The following is a 10,113-nucleotide window of genomic DNA, read 5'->3' as shown; positions in this document are numbered from 1 at the left end:
TTCAAGCTTCGATGGATCGTTAGGTCGATTTGCCATACTTTACATGGCAATTGACCTAAAAATCATCAAAATGTGTTCGGAAATGCTCGGAAATAATCGAATCGACGCGTATTGACGGACGCATTTGACGCGGAAACGCATGGTGTGTATTCAGCATTAGGCCTCATGATGCCGTAGGCATCAGTCCTATGCTTTATTAGGAGTTCAAAGAGCTCAGGGGAGCTATAAAAATTGTCCGTGGTGACGCAGTAGCCTTTTTCCAGTAACGGCTCAACAAGGGACAATACTGACGATGTTGCCATTGCCAATCCATAGACGCTGAAAAGGTGGTTGAATTTTGGTTCCCTTTCCGGTGTACAACATGGTGTTTCAAATGTACCCGGTAACTGACTCACACAGTGTGTATGACTTGATCCCAAAGCGGGCCCGCTTGGAAGAGATGTATTGGAACCAGCTCAGCCTCCTCTTATAGGCCATCAGGCTCTCGTCCATGCTGATGTCCCTCTCTGGAACGTACATCGCCCTCAAGTTGTCCACCACCATCTCATAGACCTCCCAGATATTTTTAAGTTGTGGAACAGCGTGGGGTGGACTCCTCAAAGGTCTCATTGTTGGCAAAGTGGAGTAACTTCATGATGAGCAAAAACCTGTACTTGGACATCACTGTTCCGAAGAAGGGGATTGCAAGGATTTTGTTGGTGGTCCAATACCATTTCTGCAGGGGTTTCCCCACCACTCCCTGCAGAATGATCAGGCCCAAGAACAGCCAGATGTCCACTCTGGTGACCTGCTCCAACGTCCTGCTCCTTAAATAAAGCCCTCATGGAGCAGCCAAGTGTTGTGTGGCCTATTAGCCTCCTCCACAATCTTATCAATAACAGCGTCTGTAAAGAAGAGCTGCAGGTACGCCAGGGGGTTGTGCTCACAATCCTTCTTCAGGACAGGCTCCCCAGTAAAAGGGAAATGTGGGGGTGGTGGCGGAGCCTGAGAAAGGTCAATGGGGTACCAAACCTGGATGTCACTTACCTCGATGGTGATGGAGTCACTGTCGCTGTCGCTACCTGGGTGGGATGACAGATCCTCAGGTGCGTCACTGTCACTTGAGTCCGCCAGTGACTGCAGATCGCTGTCCTCCAACTCCACCAGCACTTCCAGGGTGAGATGCCTTCTGGAGGATGACGTCATAGTAAACGGCAGAGGTCTGTGTAAACAGCAGGCAGAGAGTTGTCAAATCCAGGCAGAGGTCGGTACAGGCAGCAGGCAAAGAGTAGTCAAAGTCCAGGCAAAAATCGGCAACAGGTAATCAGTCAAAGTCCAGGCAAAAATCAGTGCAGGAAGAAGGCAGAGAGAATAGTCAAAGTCCAGGCAAAAATCAGCAACAGGTATCCAGCAAAATCAGCAGTAATTTACAGATCACAAGGATCACAGCAGCTCACAGCACAGCTCAGTCGCAGCCAGCAACTAGGGAGAAATGGCTACATTGCATTGGATACAAACTTTCTTGTATCCAATACAATGCAACTTCTGAGCCAATCAGATCATTTTTATTCCCTTTCTCCCCCCCCCCCCCCCATGACCTCATGCCGCACCCCCCCCCCCGACGTCACGCCGCACCGCTGCTCGGTTATCCTGATTGGCCGCCGGGTCCCCAGAAGATCAGAACGGTAATGGGGACTCTGGCAGCCGGGGAGAAGAAACCTGAGTCCCGCTGTGCAGGGCTGATCGCGCTCGGGACCCAGGAACTGCACGCAGGAGCTATTTTTAGCCAGCTCGACCTGAGCACGGGCTTACCGCTCCTAGCACACAAAGCGGAGTCCGTGCTCAGGTCGGGATTACCGCCAGGGGGGGTTAAACGTTATTATGCTTATCTTTTAGAGCAGAGAGGAAGTTCTGAGTTCAGGTCTGCATTAACGCATAAATGCAGGGGTGACTCCGGGAAATGATGTCGCCCCCTTTGCAGCCCCTCATCAGGCTGAGATTAAAACGCCAACACTGGCATCTTCACAATCACTCTTACATCGCGGTGACGCCAGAGAAGGCCCAGAACAGCTAAGACTTTAGTTTAGATTGTAAGCTCAGAAGGGCAGGGCTCTCTCACCATTTGTGTCTTGGAATTTGCTATACATTTTGTTCATCATGTTACACTGTTGTCACTGCAATTACTATGTCTACTAATTATGCACCAGTGTCTATAGTTTGTGTACAACATTGTCTGTATAATTATGTACCCCATGTTTGTTTCTTACTCACGGAATATGTTATGATATATATATCTTGGCCCGGCACTGCCCGGGTATGTATTTGGCTGGTGTTGGCTCCGCCCACTTTTTCTTACCCTAACACACAATTATTCAATTAGTTAGATTGTGAGCTTTGCGGTCTTTGGCATCAATAATTTGCATTGAAATGAAACAAATCTGATTGGCTGTTTGTGACTCCACCCCTTTTCTAAATTTGAACCCCAGTCACACAATGACCAACTGTACCAGGTTTGAGGCTTGTGCCATTAACAGTGCAGGAATGGCAGCAATGAAATATTCCCCTTGAGAATCAATAGGTAAATTATGATTGGCTTTTGTAGACGCCACCCACTTTTATAAATAATAATCCCAGTCACCCAGTGACCAACTGCGCAAAGTTTGAGAACACTGACATTAACAGTGTAAGAATGGCTGCAGTTTACATTTTCCCAGTGAAATTTGTATTTGTCTCCACCACTTTTTGGTTATGGGAATAAAAAGTATCCTGTGTGTTATTCCAGGTAATGTACTATGTGTGTGCCAAATTTCATTCACATCCGTTCAGTCATTGTTGCGTGATTGAGTAACAAACATCCAAATGTAAAAACATCCGAACTTTCCCATCCTATACAATAAAATGCAAGTGTCCCTGCGTCATCAACTGAATGGTTGTGTGTCCCTGGCTTTTTTGTACTGAGCATGTGCGCAACCAGGGCAGTTGGGACACAGGGCCGGACCTGACAGTTTGCTGTGTGTGGTTCACAGAGGTTCTCATTGCATTGTGGGAAATAACAGCTTTTTCCAACTGCCAAGCAAGCAGCTCCCTGTGTGCCTATACTTCAGACAGTTGTGGGGAACGAGCAATTGGGATGCGTATGTGCGTGCATTGCAGGGGGTAGCGGCTATGACCTAGCGCCCGTTTTTAACGGGCGGGCCTTTTTACTAGTTCATAATATTAGTGAGAAAATAATAATTTGGAGAATTGGAGCATCTCCCTCGATTTTTGGCTTGTTATGATTTAATGATAACAGTTTTATTCTGTGCACTGAGGTTGGTATCTCAGTGTGTGTGAATATCCCACAATGTATAGCTACAAATTACATAGTGGGTGGCTTCACCACCCCCTATCTTATTGGCCAAATTACCCAAATTCTCTTACTTCTCCAGAAGATAGGACACCTGTTCAAAACACAGATAGACAATGCGTTTCACAGATATTAGCCTGCTTCCTCAGGTCAATACATAGTGTTTTGTGTGCAGAGAGTAGGGCACCTCTAAATATCTTTTGCCCATACTCTATGCACCCTTTTACAAGGCACTGTGTATTGACCCGAGGAGGCAGCTAGTACCTGTGAAACGTGTTGTCTATCTGTGTTTGGAACTGGTGTCCTATCTTCTGGACAGGTAAGAGAATACCCCTCTTTTTATGATTTTTATGCCAATAGAAAACTATTATTTAATACTGTGGGTACCTCCATCCCAACAAACCTTCAAAACAGAAAGGTTTGCAATAAAGTAGTAAGACGAAAACCAGAGGCGCCAGCAAGAATAAAATATTTAAAAGCCTGCTTAAAAGGAGTGATGTGTGTGGATACACCACTCCGGTAAACAATAGACCAGCCAATAAGCCGTTATTTAATAACAGTAAAATTTATTGGGGATTCTCCAAAAATGCAACGCGTTTCACGGGCAAAATTCCCGCTTCATCAGGCAATCAAACAGGAGAAATACAGTAGTAGGTCTCTTTATGGATCAAGCGCCTCTATAGGAATAGTTTACCGGAGTGGTGTATCCACACACATCCCTCCTTTTAAGCAGGCTTTTAAATATTTTATTCTTGCTGGCGCCTCTGGTTTTCGTCTTACTACTAAACAAGTCCGCCCCCGGTTTCCCCTTTGTTTCTGTCTACAGAGAGCGACTTTTTATACCTGAGTGGGGTCAGGTTCTAATAGTCCCCACCTGCCGTTACAGTGGTTGCCTTTGCGGTAACCCAGACTTGTGAGTATATATACCATTTACTTTCTACTCATTTCCATCTGATTACTAACATACTGCACCATATTGGGCTCTTGGTCTCTTTGTTTTATTTTGTTTTCCAAAAGGTTTGCAATAAACCTCGCTGTAAATCCCGGCAGTGAATAAATATTCTCTGGAGAAGAATTTTACATCAACTCATCCAAAGTTTTAGAAACTGGAACTTTACTTCCCAAAGTGCCATAACAAAAAAAATTGCACTCATTAAGACCTGAGATGAAAGTTAGTATTTTACTTTTTTTGGTGGGATTATTTCTCATGTTGGCAGAAAATATTCCAGCAAAGCTCATTAAAAAAACGAACAGAAATCCTCCAACTCATTCGTTAAAATCCTTCTGCGTCCCGCCTGATGTCTGCAAATATCTGATCCTGGATTTATCAATATCGGGTGATTAGGAACTGGATCAAATAGCTAATGAAGGCTGAAGCCGTTTATCAGAATAGCAGAAAGATTACCGCCGAAATCAATGATCTTCTCTTTCTTGCATCTGGTTTCACAAATAATAGATGCAGTGTGTGCAATACTGGAGCGCACAAAACCATTAATAAAACAGTTACACTAATTAACAATGCAAGACAGGCAGAAGCAGTAAGACAAAGACTAGAAATAACAGCAAAACGTTAGACATTTCTGCAGAATAAGACAGAAATGAAAAAACATGGTTTAGAAAGTGAAATGTAACCAATTCAGCCTTCAGTGTTGTTTCACCTTATGCATCCGAGCAACTTTCAACTCCCATTCATTCGCCAATAACTTTACACTACTTATCACACTGAAATGATCTATATCTTGTTTGTTTCCGCCACCATTTAGGCTTTCTTTGGGTGGTACATTTTGTTAAGAATTATTTTATTCTAAATACATTTTAATAGGAAGGTTAAGAAAAAAAAAATGGAAAAAGTTTATTATTTCTCAGTTTTCTGCCATTATAGTTTTAAAATAATACATGCTACCATAATTAAAACCCATGTATTTTATTTGCTCATTTTATTAGTCCATTTATTTGCCCATTTGTCATGGTGTATTCACCATTTAACCTCCTGAGCGATAATCCCGAGCTGAGCTCAGGGTATGTCGCGCAGGAGGAGTTCTCAGGCCCTGGTGGGCCGATTTGCATATTTTTTTTGTTACACGCAGCTAGCACTTTGCTAGCTGCGTGTAACTTCCGATCGCCGCCGCTCACCGCCGATCCGCCGCTACCCACAGTGCCGCGCAGCCCCTCCCCCCCTCCCCGACCCCTTGCGCAGCCTGGCCAATCAGTGCCAGGCAGCTCTGAGGGGTGGATCGGAACTCCCTCTGACGTCACGACGTCCATGACGTCGGTGATGTCATCCCGCCCCGTCGCCATGGCGACCGGGGAAGCCCAGCAGGAAATCCCGTTCTGAACGGGATTTCCTGCTTACTCTGATCGCCGAAGGCGATCGGAGTGGGTGGGGGGATGCCGATGCGCTGCGGCTATCTCCACTGTGCATCAGCAGTATCTTCTCAGAATTACTAATATCTAATTGAACGTGCCTAAATTGTGTATTTTTTTCTTGTTTTGTTTTTAACAAAAACGGCTACTGCTCTTTTTTGGAAAGACTTGCTTAAAAGTTTTTTTTTTTTTTTTTTTAAAGCGACAAAAGTATTTTCATAGGTATATACATTATATTTATTTTATTTCAAAGTGTAAGTCACTCTAAGTGCAGGCCTGTCAAAACTGAAAAGTAAATTCACTCAACATAAGAACTTCAAGCATTTAATAAAAGTTGCATGAATTACAGCAATTTCTGAAAAAAAACCTCCTTTTAATGTTGCTTTTAACGATTAGGTAATGCGCAGGAAAAAATAGCTAGATTGGCTTTCCTAGTAACTGGCTATTTTTTACGGGAGTTTAAAAAGGCTTTCAAAAAGCAACAAACCGTCAAACTATCCTCAGATGAGTGGTGCGTTTGCTAGGTAGCACCGCAGGCAACCACTCCTGGCCCCACCGTACCTAGGCTACCTGATGCTAAGTATTAGAATATACTTTGATTGCTGTAGGCATTAGGACTTGACTTGAGACTAATTCAGTGTACATCCGAAACTTTCACATTCCAAAAGAACGGAATCGGGTTACTTTTACTAAAATAGGCCACTCTCTGCAAAGTAATATAAAAACAAAGAGGGAGGCACCCCAGTGAATTGTGTTCACTTGTTTGTGGGCTAAGCGGAATGCTGAATCAACCATCTGTTTTATTTCTTATAAATAATGGATGGATAAATCCTCAAGGAATCGAATGTTTAGAGGCAGCTCTCTGGCTGGTTAAGATGTCAGCTTGTTGCTATTCAGGCAGGAACTGAAGAATATTTTGAGGATTTGAATTTAACGATCTCAGAGGAGGCATCCATACATGTGCCTGTGTGGGCAGAATCAATCAGGAACACATTAAAAATAAAAATAAAAAAATCTGAACATAAAACTTTTTGGAAGAATCTTTTGGGATAGTTGGATTACAAAAGACTAGGACAAATAAAATAAAATGTAGAGCAACAAAACTTCAATAAAACAGGAGTTAGTAAGACAAGATTGTCGGGCTTCCGCTTCTGTACCAACTTTCTGCAAAGTAAGGCAACCAATCACAACAGGTCTGATCATTAACCTCTGAGACACGGGGGGGGGGGGGGGGGTGCAACTGCTTGGCATGCTCATGTGAGTGCCAGAATAGAGCTAATGCTTATCTTCAGCAATATGCGTTGTTCTGCCACAAGCTGAAATATTTAAAGAGAACCAGAGACAAAAGAAAGAAGATGTTATACATACCTGGGGCTTCCTCCTGCCCCATTGGCCTGTATCGCTCCCACGCCGCTGTCCACCGCTGCCTCTTTCCGCCGGTAGCCAGTCGACGCAAGCATAGTGCACTCCCTCCGTACTGCGCAGGCGCATGCGTACAGAGCCGGAGGGAGCCCCTGTGCATGCGGAAGACTGGTCACATCCGTTGGAAGTGACTGGACCCGGTACCAGCGATTGAGGCAGCGGAGGACGGCGGCGTGTGAGCGATCCAGGCTTATGGGGCTGGTGGAAGCCCCAGGTATGTATAACATCTTTTTCCATTTTTCAGAGATCGTTCGTCTCTGGTTCCCTTTAAAGGGGAACTGAAGAGAGAGGTATATGGAGGCTGTCATGTTTATTTCCTTTTACTCAATACCAGTTGCCTGGCAGCCCTGCTGGTCTATTTCTCTGCAGTAGTATCTGATTAAAACCAGAAACAAGCATGCAGCTAGTCTTGTCAGATCAGACTTATAAGTCTGAACCACTGAAACACCTGATCTGCTGCATGCTTGTTCAGGGGCTATGGCTAATAGTATTAGAGGCAGAGGATCAGCAGGGCTGCCAGGCAACTGGTATTGTCTAAAAGGAAATAAAGATGACAGCCTCCATATACCTCTCTCTTCAGTTCCCCTTTAAGTGCAGCCATTGTATAGATGATCGATATACATATTGACTCTAATGCAAGAGCCAAGTGCCTGCATGCAAATGTACAGCTTCAACCGAAGATAACAAAATGGTTATGGTCCATAACCGTTTTGTTATCTTCAGTTGAAGCTGTACATTTGCATGCAGACACTTATGGTAAGTGGCTGGCTAGGATTGGGAACTAGTTTAGGAAGGTTAGTGTTAGGGTTAGGGTAGAGGTGGGTTAGATTTAAGAGGTAACAAGGTAAGGGTAGGCCCGGATTAACAGCACAGGAGCCTATAGGTGCAAATGTTCTAACACCCTAGATTTTGCCCTCCATGAACCCAAAAACCTGTGCCAAAACTGCACCGTAAGTATGCCGGCTGTAACCTCTGCCCAATGTAGTTAGCCACAGGTGCCCTTTAATATTGAGGATACAGACTCTCCATAGGAAAGGAGAGAGGGAGAATTAGGGGAGGGGCGTGAGCTGCCTTATCATCATCAGGCGCCTGTAGGCACTTGCCTACAGTGCATTATGGAGAATCTGGCTTTGGGTAAGGGACAGATGTCTGGATGGACTGCACCTTGGAGAGGTTAGGGATAGATATTAGGAAGGAAAGTTTGTTGGGTGGGGGTATTTACAAATGCCAGGAAGAACTTTGCATCGGGACGAGGTTATTTTAAAATGCCAGGAAAATACAACGGGATGAGGTTAGGGTGCCCAAATTTCCACCTACAGACAATATTAGTATGTGTGGCGGGGCCCAATTGGTACCTGGGGGGGGGGGGCAATATTTTTTATTTCTGAAGGGGAAGGTTGTGAATGTTAGGTGTCAGGACGGAGATTTTAAGGTTAGGTGTCAGGAAGGGGGTTTAAGGTTTGGCGGCAGGATGAGGGTTTTATGGTTAGCGTTGGGGGGGATTATTTAGGTGTCAGAGGGGATTTAGGATTATGCATTGGCAGGGGGAGGGTTAGGGTTAAGCATAGTTAACATTTAAATACCAATATTTTACCATCAGAATTACCACTGTAAAATATTAGATTATAGGTAAATGTTACCAATATTGTCCATTTCTTGGTGACCAAATTTATTTGTGCCTTTTTATTTTGCGTACACATCAGAAGCAACAATATGAATAAGTCAAATAGATATTGAAAGTCTGAATTAACCAAAATCTCTTTAACCGGGTCTTGGAAAACAATAAAATCAGAAAGATATTTGAAATCTAGGACATATAGCATTGGCCAGAATTCCACATTCAGGTACATTTGTAAAACAAGTTTGAATCATATATTCCGAAATAACAGTTGCTTTTTTATTGCTGACATACACCAGAAGCCCTGTTGCCTGTCTTCTGCGGTTCTTAAGAGAGATCCTGATAATCCATGTCCACAGAGTATTGTGAAACATGGCGGTGTTCCCTTTGTCCTTACCTGAAGGCTAACACTTTGATGAAAGATTTCTGTGAAGTTGCACCAAGTTATAGAACTTTAATATGAGATCAGAGGAACATAAAAATCCGGAGTACTGTGAAGCTGCTAAAAAGCTTTCTTGCTAAAATGTCTCACGACTTACAGCTGTGTTACTTATTATAGTATATCACATTTATTTTGGTTTTACATCAATTAAAGAGATGCTGAGCTCTCTTTTTTTACCTGATTTTGTCATATACTCCTTTTAAGCATTAATGCCCAAGTTGAACTGCTGCATCCCCGCGGCAGATGAGTGATTTATTACAGAGGAATAGCCCTGTAATGCTCCACGACTTTTCAGGTCCCAGATTGTGCTGCCCTGGAGAGGCAGAGCTTTGAGCTGTAGCTCTGCCTCCCCACAATCAATCTCCATGGATCTCCGCCTCCTCCCCGGCCCTCTCAGTGAAAGAAGACTGAGAGGGGCAGGGAGAAGGCGGTGATCAGGGCCGGATTACCGACCAGGCAACAAAAGCAGTCGCTTGGGGCCCCATTCAGAGTCAAAGGGGCCCCATCAGCACATAAACCAGCCCTTGCCATCCTGTCAACGGTGGCTGGATGGTATAATGGTTAAAGGGACTCTGAGCAGTGCAGTAACTATGGAAAGATGCATATCATTTTAAAGCTCTCTTTCTCCTCTTTCCAGTGATATACAAACGGCTGCTCTATGCCTTTTAGTTTTCGATATTTTCGCGATTGAATTCGTGGCCACAGGACGACTTTTCTCCAAAGTCAGCGGTGGCTGGATGGTATAATGGTTAAAGGGACTCTGAGCAGTGCAGTAACTATGGAAAGATTCATACCATTTTAAAGCTCTCTTTCTCCTCTTTCCAATGATATATAAACGGCTGCTCTATGCCTTTTAGTTTTCGATATTTTCGCGATCGAAATCGCGGCCACAGGACAACTTTTCTCCAAAGTCAGCGGTGGCTGGATGGTATAATGGTTAAA

Source organism: Hyperolius riggenbachi, chromosome 7, assembly GCF_040937935.1.
Source record: "Hyperolius riggenbachi isolate aHypRig1 chromosome 7, aHypRig1.pri, whole genome shotgun sequence".
Lineage (NCBI taxonomy): Eukaryota > Metazoa > Chordata > Amphibia > Anura > Hyperoliidae > Hyperolius > Hyperolius riggenbachi.
This window is presented reverse-complemented; position numbering follows the sequence as displayed.